Here is a 13,921-nt window from a genome sequence, read left to right as displayed (position 1 = left end):
TATTGTCCTCACCTGCTATTGTCTTCACCTGATATTGAAATCACCTGATATTGTCCTCACCTGATATTATCCTCACCTGATATTGAACTCACCTGATATTGCCCTCAGCAAATGCTGTTCTCACCTGCTATTGTCTTCACCTGATAATGTCCTCACCTGATGTTGTCCTCACCTGGTGCTGTCTTCACCTGATATTGACCTCACCTGTTATTGTCTTCACCTGATATTGTCCTCACCTGGCGTTGTCCTCACGTGATGTTGTCTTCACCTGATAGTGACCTCACCGGATATTGTCCTCACCTGATGCTTTCCTCACCTGATATTGTCCTCAACCCAATGTTGTCCTCACCTAATATTGTCCTCACCTGATGTTGTCCTCACCTCATTTTTCACTGGGCAGCGCACTCTGGGGTGTTTGGCCTGGCTGCAGAAGTAGCATTTCAGGCCTTGGGACACTGCTGCAGTAGTTGGGCCGTTGCTGGGTTGTGGTTGGGGTGGCACGGCGTTATGAGACAGTCCTACCATGTCCCAGGCTGTCGTTCCCCGCGGCGACCATGGTGCAGAGGAGTAGGCATCCATGCTCCGGTAGGCTGCGTCCAATGATAGTGCGAGTTCAGAGGCCTTGTTGAGGTCGAGGTCACTCTGCTCCAACAGTCGCTGTCGGGTGTAATTGGACCTGTGGCCCACCACAAAAGCGTCCCGGATAAGTTCCTCTGTGTACACGGCAGCCTTTACATCCTTACAACCACAGGCCCGGCCAAGCACAGACAGTGCCTAAAGGTATTCCTCGGTCGATTCCCCAGGTTGTTGTTTACGACTCCCCAGGAGGTGCCTGGCGTACACCTTGTTCACTGGGCATGTGTACTGGTCCTTGAGGAGCTTGAGAGCAGCCGTGTACGAGGTCGTGTCCTGGATGACCGAGTACGTTCGGTGGTTCACTTTGGAGATCAGGACATCCAGTTTGTCCTCATCCGATTTGACCGTTGCAGCGGAGGTGATCAGGAATTTATCAAAGCACTTAAGCCAGTGAGCAAACTTGGTGGATGCGTCCGCCTCCCAATGGTCTAAGTCCAGGCATGCTGGTGTGAGGATCTTCTCCATTATAAAAAATCTTGTTAATAAAATTGATGCACTATCAATTACTCAAAAGACTGAGGTTAAGTGAGTAACTAACAGGCTTTTATTAACAAGAGAATGAAGGTGTGCCTTGAGTGGTCGACCAGTCCAGAATACAGAGGGACTGTGGAGCAGTCACCTTTATACCTGGACTCGTGGGAGGAGTCAGCCGAGGCATGTACAGACATGTACACAGTGGAATACAAACAGTGGTTTACCACAGTCATCACCTGATATTGTCCTCGCCTGATGTTGTCCGCACATGATGTTCTCTTCACCTGATATTGTCCTCACCCAATGTTGTCCTCACCTGATATTGACCTCACCTGATATTGCCCTCACCTGATGTTGTCCTCACCTGGTGTGGTCTTCACCTGATACTGTCCTCACCTGATATTGTCCTCACCTGATGTTGTCATCACATGATGTTGTCTTCACCTGATATTGTCCTCACCCAATGTTGTCCTCACCTGATATTATCCTCACCCAATATTGTCCTCACCTGATATTGTCCTCACCTGATGCTGTCCTCACCTGATATTGCCCTCACCTGATATTGCCCTCACCTGATATTGTCCTCACCCGATTTTGTACTCAACTGATGTTCTCCTCACCTGATGTTGTCTTCGCCTGATATTGAACTCACCTTATATTGTCCTCACCCGATGCTGTCCTTGCCTGATATTATCCTCACCACAATGTTGTCCTCACCTGATATTGTTCTCATCTGATATTGTCCTCACCTGATGTTGTCCTCACCTGATATTGTCTTCACCTGATATTGAACTCACCTGATATTGTCCTCACCTGATATTGTCTTCACCTGATATTGTGTTCACCTGATATTGTTCTCACCTGATATTGTCCTCACCCGATGCTGTCCTCACCTGATATTGTCCTCATCTGATATTGTCTTCACCTGATATTGTTCTCACCTGATGTTGTCCTCACCTAGTATTGTCCTCACCTGCTGTTGTCTACACCTGATATGGACCTCACCTGATATTGTCTTCACCAGATATAGTCCTCACCTGATATGGACCTCACCTGATGTTGTCTTCACCTGATAGTGACCTCACCTGATATTGGCCTCACCTGATGTAGTCTTCACCTGATATTGTCCTCACCCAATGTTGTCCTCAATGGATATTTTCCTCACCTGATGTTGTCCTCACATGATATTTTCCTCACCCAATGTTGTTCTCACCTGATATAGTCTTCTCCTGATATTTGCTTCACCTGATGCTGTTCCCACCTGATATTTCCTCACCCGATGCTGTCCTCATCTGGTATTGTCCTCACATGATATTGTCTTCACATGATGCTGTTCTCACCTGATATTGTCCTCACCAGATATTGACCTCACCTGATATTGCCCTCACCTGATGTTGTCCTCACCTGGTGTGGTCTTCAACTGATACTGCCCTTACCTGATATTGTCCTCACCTGATGTTGTCATCACATGATGTTGTCTTGAACTGATATTGTCCTCACCCAATGTTGTCCTCACCTGATATTGTCCTCACCCAATGTTGTCCTCACCTGATATTGTCCTCACCCAATGATGTCCTCACCTGATATTGTCCTCACCCAATGTTGTCCTCACCTGATATTGTCTTCACCTGATATTGTCCTCACCTGATGTTGTCATCACATGATGTTGTCTTCACCTGATATTGTCCTCACCCAATGCTGTCCTTGCCTGATATTGTCCTCACCCAATGTTGTCCTCAACTGATGTTGTCCTCAAATGATGTTGTCATCACCTGATATTGTCCTCACCTGATGTTGTCATCACATGATGTTGTCTTCACCTGATATTGTCCTCACCCAATGCTGTCCTTGCCTGATATTGTCCTCACCCAATGTTGTCCTCAACTGATGTTGTCCTCAAATGATATTGTCCTCACCTGATATTGTCCTCACCAGATGCTGTCCTTGCCTGATTTTGTCCCCACCCAATGTTTTCCTCACCTTAGATAGCCCTCAACCAATGTTGTCCTCACCTGATATGGTCGTCACCTGATATTGTCCTCACTCGATATTGTCCTCACCTGATGGTGTCCTCACATGATATTGTCTTCACCTGATATTGACCTCACCTGATATTGTCCTCACCTGATGCTTTCTCACCTGATAATGTCCTCACCCGATGTTGTCCTCACCTGATATTGTCCTCACATGATGTTGTCTTCACCTGATGTTGTCCTCACCTGATATTGTCCTCAACTGATTTTGTCCTCACCTGATGTTGTCCTCACCTGATATTGCCCTAACCTGATGCTGTTCTCACCTGATATTGGCCTCACCTGACATTGTCCTCACTTGATTTTGTCCTCAACTGGTGTTGTCTTCAGCTGATATTGACATCACGTGATATTGTCTTCACCTGATATTGTCCTCACCTGATGTTGTCCTCACATGATGTTGTCTTCACCTGACATTGAACTCACCTTATATTGTCCTCACCTGATGCTTTACGCACCTGATATTGTCCTCACCCGATGCTGGCCTCGCCTGATGTTGTCTTCACCTGATGTTGGCCTCACCTGATGTTGTCCTCACCTGATGCTGTGCTCACCTGATATTGTCTTCACCTGATAGTGTTCTCACCTGATATTGTCCTCACCCAATGCTGTGCTCGCCGGATATTGTCCTCACCTGATATTGTCTTTGCCTGATATTGTTCTCACCTGATGTATCCTCACCTGATATTGTACTCACCTGATGCTGTCCTCACCCAATATTGTCCTCAACTGATGTTGTCCTCACCTGATATTGTTCTCACCTGATATTGAACTCACCTGATATTGAATTCACCTGATGCTACTCTCACCTGATTTTGTCCTCACCTGAAGCTGTCCTCCCCCGATATTGTCCTCACCTGATATTGAACTCACCTGATATTGAACTCACCTAATGCTGTTCTCACCTGATTTTGTCCTCACCAGATATTGTCTTCGCCTGATATTGTTCTCACCTGATGGTGTCCTCACCTGATATTGTCCTCACCTGATGCTGTCCTCACCCGATATTGTCCTCACCTAATGTTGTCCTCACAAGATATTGTCGTCACCTGATGTTCTCCTCACCTGATATTGTTCTCACCTGATATTGAACTCACCTGGTGTTGTCTTCACCTGATATTGACCTCACCTGATATTTTCTTCACCTGATATTGTCCTCACCTGATGTTGTCCTCAGACAATGTAGTATTCACCTACCTAATATTGACCTCATCTGATATTGTCCTCACCTGATGCTGTCCTCACCTGATATTGTCCTCACCCAATGTGGTCCTCACCTGATATTGTCCTCACCTGATATTGTCCTCACCCGATGCTGTCATTGCCTGATATTGTCCTCACCCAATGTTGTCGTCACTTTATATATCCCTCACCCAATGTTGTCCTCACCTGATATGGTCATCACCTGATATTGTCCTCACCCGATATTGTCCTCACCTGTGGTGTCCTCACATGATGTTGTCTTCACCTGATATTGACCTCACCTGATATTGTCCTTACCTGATGCTTTACTCACCTTATATTGTCCTCACTCGATGTTGTCCTTGCCTGATATTGTCCTCACCCCAATGTTCTCCTCAGCTGATATTGTCCTCACCTGATATTGCCCTCACCTGATGGTGTCCTCACATGATGCTTTACTCACCTAATATTGTCCTCACCCGATGCTGTCCTTGCCTGATATTGTCCTCACCCCAATATTTTCTTCACCTGATCTTGCCTACCTGATATTGTCCTCACCAGATGTTGTCTTCAACTGATATTGAGCTCATCTGATATTGTCCTCACCTGGTGTTGTCTTCACCTGATAGTGACGTCACCTGATATTGTCTTCACCTGATATTGTCCTCTTCTTATATTGTCCTCACAGATGTTGTCTTCACCTGATATTGTCCTCACCCAATGCTGTCCTCTCCTAATATTGTCTTCATCTGATGTTGGCCTCACCTGAGGTTGTCCTCACCTGATGTTGTGCTCACCTGATATTGTCTTCACCTGATATTGTTCTCACCTGATATTGTTCTCACCCAATTCTGTGCTCGCCTGATATTGTCCTCACCTGATATTGTCCTCACCTGGTGTTGCCTTCACCTGATATTGTCCTCACCTGATGTTGTCCTCACATGATGTTGTCTTCACGTGATATTGACTGATGTATTAAAACTCACTACGCACTTGGTTTGAGCATAAGGCAAGGCTTTAATCAACTTGTTTCAGAACATGGCGGTCTATTTGTACTTCACTAGAGCCTTGTCATACAAAATGTCCCTGGATGCTGGGGCCGACGCCTGAGTTTTTATACTCCTGGGACGGCACCACCAGCTGGCCATCCAGCATTATTTCACAAGTTCTTTCTTGATGAATGATGAGATATATAACATTGACCTCACCTGATATTATCCTCACCCGATGCTGTCCTCACCTGATATTGCCCTTACCTGATATTGCCTTCACCTGATATTGTCCTCACCTGATGTTGTCCTCACAAGATGTTGTCTTTACCTGATATTGACCTCACCTGATATTGTCTTCACCTGCTATTGTCCTCACCTGATGCTGTTCTCACCTGATATTGTCCTCACCTGATATTGTCCTCACCTGGTGTTGTCTTCACCTGATATTGACCTCACCTGGTGTTGTCTTCTCCTGATGTTGTCCTCATCTGATGTTGTCCTAACATGAAGTTGTCTTCACCTGATATTGACCTCACCTGATATTGTTCTCACCTGATATTGTCCTCACCTGATGTTATCCTCACCTGATGTTGTCCTCACCTGCTGTTGTCTTCACCTGATATTGACCTCACCCAATATGGTCTTCACCTGATGTGGTCCTCACCTGATAGTGCCCCCACATGATGTTGTATTCACCTGATATTTTCATCACCTGATATTGTCCTCTCCAACTGTTGTCCTCATCTGATATTGTCCTCACCCAATGTTGTCCTTACCCAATGTTGTCCTCAACTGTTATTGTCCTCACCTGATAGTGTCCTCACCTGATATTGTCTTCTCCTGGTATTGAACTCACCTGATATTGCCTTCACCTGATGCTGTTCTCACCTGATAGTGTCCTCACCTGATATTGTCTTCTCCTGGTATTGAACTCACCTGATATTGCCCTCACCTGATGTTGTCCTCACCTGATGTTGTCCTCACCTGATGTTGCCTTCACCTGATATTGTCCTCACCTGATGCTGTCCTCACCTGATATTGTGTTCACCTGATATTGTCCTCACCTCATGTTGTTCTCTCCTGATATTTTCCTCAACCCAATGTTGTCCTCAGCTGATATTGTCCTCACCTGATGTTGTCCTCACCTGATGCTGTCCTCATTTTATATTGTGTTCACCTGATATTGTCCTCACCTGATGTTGTTCTCTCCTGATATTGTCCTCACTCAATGTTGTCCTCAACTGATATTGTCCTCAGCTGATATTGTCCTCACCCGATATTCTCCTAACCTGATGTTGTGCTCGCCTGATATAGTCCTAACCTGATATTGACCTCACCTGATGCTGTTCTCACCTGATATTGTCTTCACCTGAAATTGTCCTCACATGATGTTGTCTTCATCTGATAGTGACCTCAGCTGATATTGTCCTCACCTGATGCTTTTGTCACCTGATAATGTCCTCACCTGGTGTTGTCCTCACCTAGTGTTGTCCTCACCTGGTGTTGTCCTCACCTGATGTTGTCCTCACCTGATATTGTCCTCACCTGATATTGAACTCACCTGATTATGACCTCGCCTTATGCACTTCTCACCTGATATTGTCCTCACTTAATATTGTCCTCAGCTGATGTTGTCCTCACTTGGTGTTGACTTCAATTGATATTGACCTCACCTGATATTGTCTTCACCTGATATTGTCCTCACTTGATGTTGTCTCACGTGATGTAGTCTTCACCTGACATTGACTTCACCTGATATTGTCCTCACCCGATGCTGTCCTGGCCTGATATTATCCTCACCCAATATTGTCCTCACCTGATATAGTCCTCACTCAATGTTGTCCTCATCTGATATTCTCCTCACCTGATATTGTCCTCACCTGATATTGTCCTCACCTGATGTTGTCCTCACCTGATATTGTCCTCACCTGATATTGATCTCACCTGATGCTGTCCTCACCCGATATTGTCCTCACCTGATGTTGTCCTCACATGATATTGTCCTCACATAATGTTGTCCTCACCTAATATTGTTCTCACCTGATAGTGAACTCACCTGGTGTTGTCTTCACCTGAAATTGACCTCACCTGATATTTGTTCACCTGATATTTTCCTCACCTGCTGTTGTCCTCAGATGATGTAGCATTCACCCGATATTGACCTCATCTGATATTGTCCTCACCTGATATTGTCCTCACCCGATGCGGTCCTTGCCTGATTTTGTCCTCACCCAATGTTTTCCTCACCTTAGATAGCCCTCACCCAATGTTGTCATCACCTGATATGTTCGTCACCTGATATTGTCCTCACTCGATATTGTCCTCACCTGATATTGTCCTCACATGATGATGTCTTCACCTGATATTGTCCTCACCTGATATTGTCGTCACCTGATGTTGCCTTCACCTGATATTGTCCTCAACCAATGTTGTCCTCACCTGATATTGTCCTCACTTGATATTGTCCTCACCTGATTTTGTCCTCACCTGATGTTGTCCTCACATGATATTGCCCTAACCTGATGCTGTTCTCACCTGATATTGGCCTCACCTGACATTGTCCTCACTTGATTTTGTCCTCAACTGGTGTTGTCTTCAGCTGATATTGACATCACCTGAGATTGTCTTCACCTGATATTGTCCTCACCTGATGTTGTCCTCACATGATGTTGTCTTCACCTGACCTTGAACTCACCTTATATTGTCCTCACCTGATGCTTTACGGACCTGATATTGTCCTCACCCGATGCTGGCCTCGCCTGATGTTGTCTTCACCTGTTGTTGGCCTCACCTGATGTTGCTCTCACCTGATGCTGTGCTCACCTGATATTGTCTTCACCTGATAGTGTTCTCACCTGATATTGTCCTCACCCAATGCTGTGCTCGCCGGATATTGTCCTCACCTGATATTGTCTTTGCCTGATATTGTTCTCACCTGATGTTTTCCTCACCTGATATTGTCCTCACCTGATGTTGTCCTCACCCGATATTGTCCTCAACTGATGTTGTCCTCACCTGATATTGTTCTCACCTGATATTGAACTCACCTGATATTGAACTCACCTGATGCTATTCTCACCTGATTTGGTCCTCACCTGATGCTGTCCTCACCCGATATGGTCCTCACCTGATATTGAACTCACCTGATATTGAACTCACCTGATGCTGTTCTCACCTGATTTTGCCCTCACCTGATATTGTCTTCGCCTGATATTGTTCTCAACTGATGGTGTCCTCACCTGATATTGTCCTCACCTGATGCTGTCCTCACCCGATATTGTCCTCACCTAATGTTGTCCTCACAAGATATTGTCATCACCTGATGTTCTCCTCAACTGATATTGTTCTCACCTGATATTGAACTCACCTGGTGTTGTCTTCACCTGATATTGACCTCACCTGATATTTTCTTCACCTGATATTGTCCTCACCTGATGTTGTCCTCAGACAATGTAGTATTCACCTACCTAATATTGACCTCATCTGATATTGTCCTCACCTGATGCTGTCCTCACCTGATATTGTCCTCACCCAATGTGGTCCTCACCTGATATTGTCCTCACCTGATATGGTCATTACCTGATATTGTCCTCACCCGATATTGTCCTCACCTGATGGTGTCCTCACATGATGTTGTCTTCACCTGATATTGACCTCACCTGATATTGTCCTTACCTGATGCTTTACTCACCTTATAATGTCCTCACCCGATGTTGTCCTTGCCTGATATTTTCCTCACCCCAATGTTGTCCTCACCTGATATTGTCCTCACCTGATATTGCCCTCACCTGATGGTGTCCTCACATGATGTTGTCTTCACCTGACATTGAACTCACCTTATATTGTCCTCACCTGATGCTTTACTCACCTGATATTGTCCTCACCCGATGCTTTCCTTGCCTGATATTGTCCTCATCCCAATATTGTCTTCACCTGATCTTGCCTTCACCTGATATTGCCCTCACCAGATGTTGTCTTCAACTGATATTGAGCTCATCTGATATTGTCCTCACCTTGTGTTGTCTTCACCTGATAGTGACGTCATCTGATATTGTCTTCACCTGATATTGTCCTCTTCTTATATTGTCCTCACAGATGTTGTCTTCACCTGATATTGTCCTCACCCAATGCTGTCCTCGCCTAATATTGTCTTCATCTGATGTTGGCCTCACCTGATGTTGTCCTCACCTGATGTTGTGCTCACCTGATATTGTCTTCACCTGATATTGTTCTCACCTGATATTGTTCTCACCCAATTCTGTGCTCGCCTGATATTGTCCTCACCTGATATTGTCCTAACCTGGTGTTGTCTTCAGCTGATATTGTCCTCACCTGATGTTGTCCTCACATGATGTTGTCTTCACGTGATACTGACTGACGTATTAAAACTCACTACACACTTGGTTTGAGCATAAGGCAAGGCTTTAATCAACTTGTTTCAGAACATGGAGGTCTATTTGTACTTCACTAGAGCCTTGTCATACAAAATGTCCCTGGATGCTGGGGCCGACGCCCGAGTTTTTATACTCCTGGGACGGCACCACCAGCTGGCCAACCAGCGTTATTTCACAAGTTCTTTCTTGATGAATAATGAGATTTATAACATTGACCTCACCTGATATTATCCTCACCCGATGCTGTCCTCACCTGATATTGCCCTTACCTGATATTGCCTTCACCTGATATTGTCCTCACCTGATGTTGTCCTCACAAGATGTTGTCTTTACCTGATATTGACCTCACCTGATATTGTCTTCACTTGCTATTGTCCTCACCTGATGCTGTTCTCACCTGATATTGTCCTCACCTGATATTGTCCTCACCTGGTGTTGTCTTCACCTGATATTGACCTCACCTGGTGTTGTCTTCACCTGATGATGTCCTCATCTGATGTTGTCCTCACATGAAGTTGTCTTCACCTGATATTGACCTCACCTGCTATTGTTCTCACCTGATATTGTCCTCACCTGATGTTATCCTCACCTGATGTTGTCCTCACCTGCTGTTGTCTTCACCTGATATTGACCTCACCAAATATTGTCTTCAGCTGATGTGGTCCTCACCTGATAGTGCCCCCACATGATGTTGTCTTCACCTGATATTTTCATCACCTGATATTGTCCTCACCGACTGTTGTCCTCATCTGATATTGTCCTCACCCAATGTTGTCCTTACCCAATGTTGTCCTCAACTGATATTCTCCTCACCTGATAGTGTCCTCACCTGATATTGTCTTCTCCTGATATTGAACTCACCTGATATTGCCTTCGCCTGATGCTGTTCTCAGCTGATATTGTCTTCACCTGATATTGCCCTCACCTGATGTTGTCCTCACCTGATGTTGTCCTCACCTGGTGTTGCCTTCACCTGATATTGTCCTCACCTGATGCTGTCCTCACCTGATATTGTGTTCACCTGATATTGTCCTCACCTGATGTTGTTCACTCCTGATATTGTCCTCAACCCAATGTTGTCCTCAGCTGCTATTCTCCTCACCTGATGTTGTCCTCACCTGATGCTGTCCTCATTTTATATTGTGTTCACCTGATTTTGTCCTCACCTGATGTTGTTCTCTCCTGATATTGTCCTCACTCAATGTTGTCCTCAACTGATATTGTCCTCAGCTGATATTGTCCTCACCCGATATTCTCCTAACCTGATGTTGTGCTCGCCTGATATAGTCCTAACCTGATATTGAACTCACCTGATATTGACCTCACCTGATGCTGTTCTCACCTGATATTGTCTTCACCTGAAATTGTCCTCACATGATGTTGTCTTCATCTGATAGTGACCTCAGCTGATATTGTCCTCACCTGATGCTTTTGTCACCTGATATTGTCCTCACCTGGTGTTGTCCTCACCTGGTGTTGTCCTCACCTGATGTTGTCCTCACCTGATATTGTCCTCACCTGATATTGAACTCACCTGATTATGACCTCGCCTGATGCACTTCTCACCTGATATTGTCCGCACTTGATATTGTCCTCACCTGATGTTGTCCTCACTTGGTGTTGACTTCAATTGATATTGACCTCACCTGATATTGTCTTCACCTGATATTGTCCTCACTTGATGTTGTCTCACATGATGTAGTCTTCACCTGATATTGACTTCACCTGATATTGTCCTCACCCGATGCTGTCCTGGCCTGATATTTTCCTCACCCAATATTGTCCTCACCTGATATAGTCCTCACCCAATGTTGTCCTCACATGATATTCTCCTCACCTGATATTGTCCTCACCTGATATTGTCCTCACCTGATGTTGTCCTCACCTGATATTGTCCTCACCTGATATTGAACTCACCTGATATTGCCCTCAGCTGATGCTGTTCTCACCTGATATTGTCCTCACCTGATAATGTCCTCACCTGATGTTGTTCTCACCTGGTATTGTCTTCACCTGATATTGACCTCACCTGATATTGTCTTCACCTGATATTGTCCTCACCTGATGTTGTCCTCACATGATGTTGTCTTCACCTGATAGTGACCTCAGATGATATTGTCCTCACCTGATGCTTTCCTCACCTGATATTGTCCTCACCCCAATGTTGTCCTCACCTGATATTGTCCTCACCTGATGTTGTCCTCACCTGAAGTTGTCTTCACCTGATATTGAGCTCATATGATATTGTCCTCACCTGCTATTGCCTTCACCTGATATTGTCTTCACCTGATATTGTTGTCACCTGATATTGTCCTCACCCAATGCTGTCCTTACCCGATGCTGTCCTCGCCTGATATTGTCTTCACCTGATATTGTTCTCAGCTGATATTGTTCTCACCTGATGTTGTCCTCACCTAGTGTTGTCTTCACTTGATATTGACCTCACTTGATAAGTTCTTCACCTGATATTGTCCGCACCTGATGTTGTCCTCACATGATGTTGTCTTCACCTGATATTTTCCTCACCCGATGCTGTCCTCGCCTGATATTGTCCTCACCTGATATTGTCTTCACCTGATATTGTCCTCACCCAATGCTGCCCTTACCCGATGCTGTCCTCACCTGATATTGTCTTCACCTGATATTGTTCTCAGCTGATATTGTTCTCACCTGATGTTGTCCTCACCTAGTGTTGTCTTCACTTGATATTGACCTCACCTGATAATGTCTTCACCTGATATTGTCCTCACCTGATGTTGTCCTCACATGATGTTGTCTTCACCTGATAATTTCCTCACCCGATGCTGTCCTCGCCTGATATTGTCCTCACCTGATATTGTCTTCACCTGATGTTGTCCTCACCTGATGTTGTCCTCACATGATGTTGTCTTCACCGGATTTTATCCTCTCCCGATGCTGTCCTCGCCTGATATAGTCCTCACCTGATATTGTCTTCACCTTATATTGTCCTCACCCAATGCTGTCCTCGCCTGATATTGTCCTCACCTGATATTGTCTTCACCTGATATTGTTCTCAGCTGAGGTTGTCCTCACCTGAAGTTGTCCTCACCTGGTATTGTCTTCACTTGCTATTGTCCTCACCTGATGTTGTCCTCACATAATGATGTCCTCACCTGATATTGACTGACTTATTAATACTCACCACACACTTGGTTTGAACATAAAGCAAGGCTTTAATCAACTTGTTTCAGAACATGGAGGTCTAGTTGTACTTCACCAATTCCTTGTCTTACGAAATGTCCTAGGATGCTGGGGCCGTCGCCCGAGTATTTAACCACCTTGGTTGGTGCCACCAGCTGACCATCCAGCGATATAGTCTTCACCTGATATTGTCCTCACCTGATGTTGTCCTCACCTGGGGTCGTCCTCACTTCGTGCTGTCTTCACCTGATATAGACCTCACCTGATATTGTCTTCGCCTGATATTGTTCTCACCTGGTGTCGCCTCACATGATGTTGTCTTCACCTGATATTGACATCACCTGATATTGCCCTCACCTGATGCTGTTCTCAACTGATATTGTCCTCACCTGATGTTGTCCTCACCTGATGTTGTCTTCACCTGATATTGTCCTCTCCTGATATTGTCCTCACCTGATGTTGTCCTTACGTCATGTTGACTTCACCTGATACTGTCCTCACCCAATGCTGTCCTCACCTGATATTGTCCTCACCCGATGCTGTTCTCACCTGATAGAGTCCTCACCTGCTATTGTCTTCACCTGATATTGTCCTCACCTGATGCTGTCCTCACCTGAAAGAGTCCTCACCTGATATTATCTTCACCTGATATTGTTCTCACCCAATGCTATCCTCACCTGATATTGTCCTCACCCGATGCAGTCGTCACCTGATAGAGTCCTCAACTGCTATTGTCTTCACCTGATATTGTCCTCACCTGATGCTGTCCTCACCTGAAAGATTCCTCACCTGATATTATCTTCACCTGATATTGTTCTCACCCAATGCTATCCTCACCTGATATTGTCCTCACCCGATGCAGTCGTCACCTGATAGAGTCCTCAACTGCTATTGTCTTCACCTGATATTGTCCTCACCTGATGCTGTCCTCACCTGAAAGAGTCGTCACCTGATATTATCTTCACCTGATATTGTCCTCAGCCAATGTTGTCCTCACCTGTTATTGTCCTCACCTGATATTGAACTCACCGGATATTGCCCTCACCTG

Source organism: Somniosus microcephalus, chromosome 8 (assembly GCF_052327205.1).
Source record: "Somniosus microcephalus isolate GS21.2 chromosome 8, FLI_Smic_1.0, whole genome shotgun sequence".
Classification (NCBI taxonomy): Eukaryota; Metazoa; Chordata; class Chondrichthyes; order Squaliformes; family Somniosidae; genus Somniosus; species Somniosus microcephalus.
The sequence above is the reverse complement of the archived record's forward strand: the minus strand, read 5'-3'. Positions refer to the sequence as shown.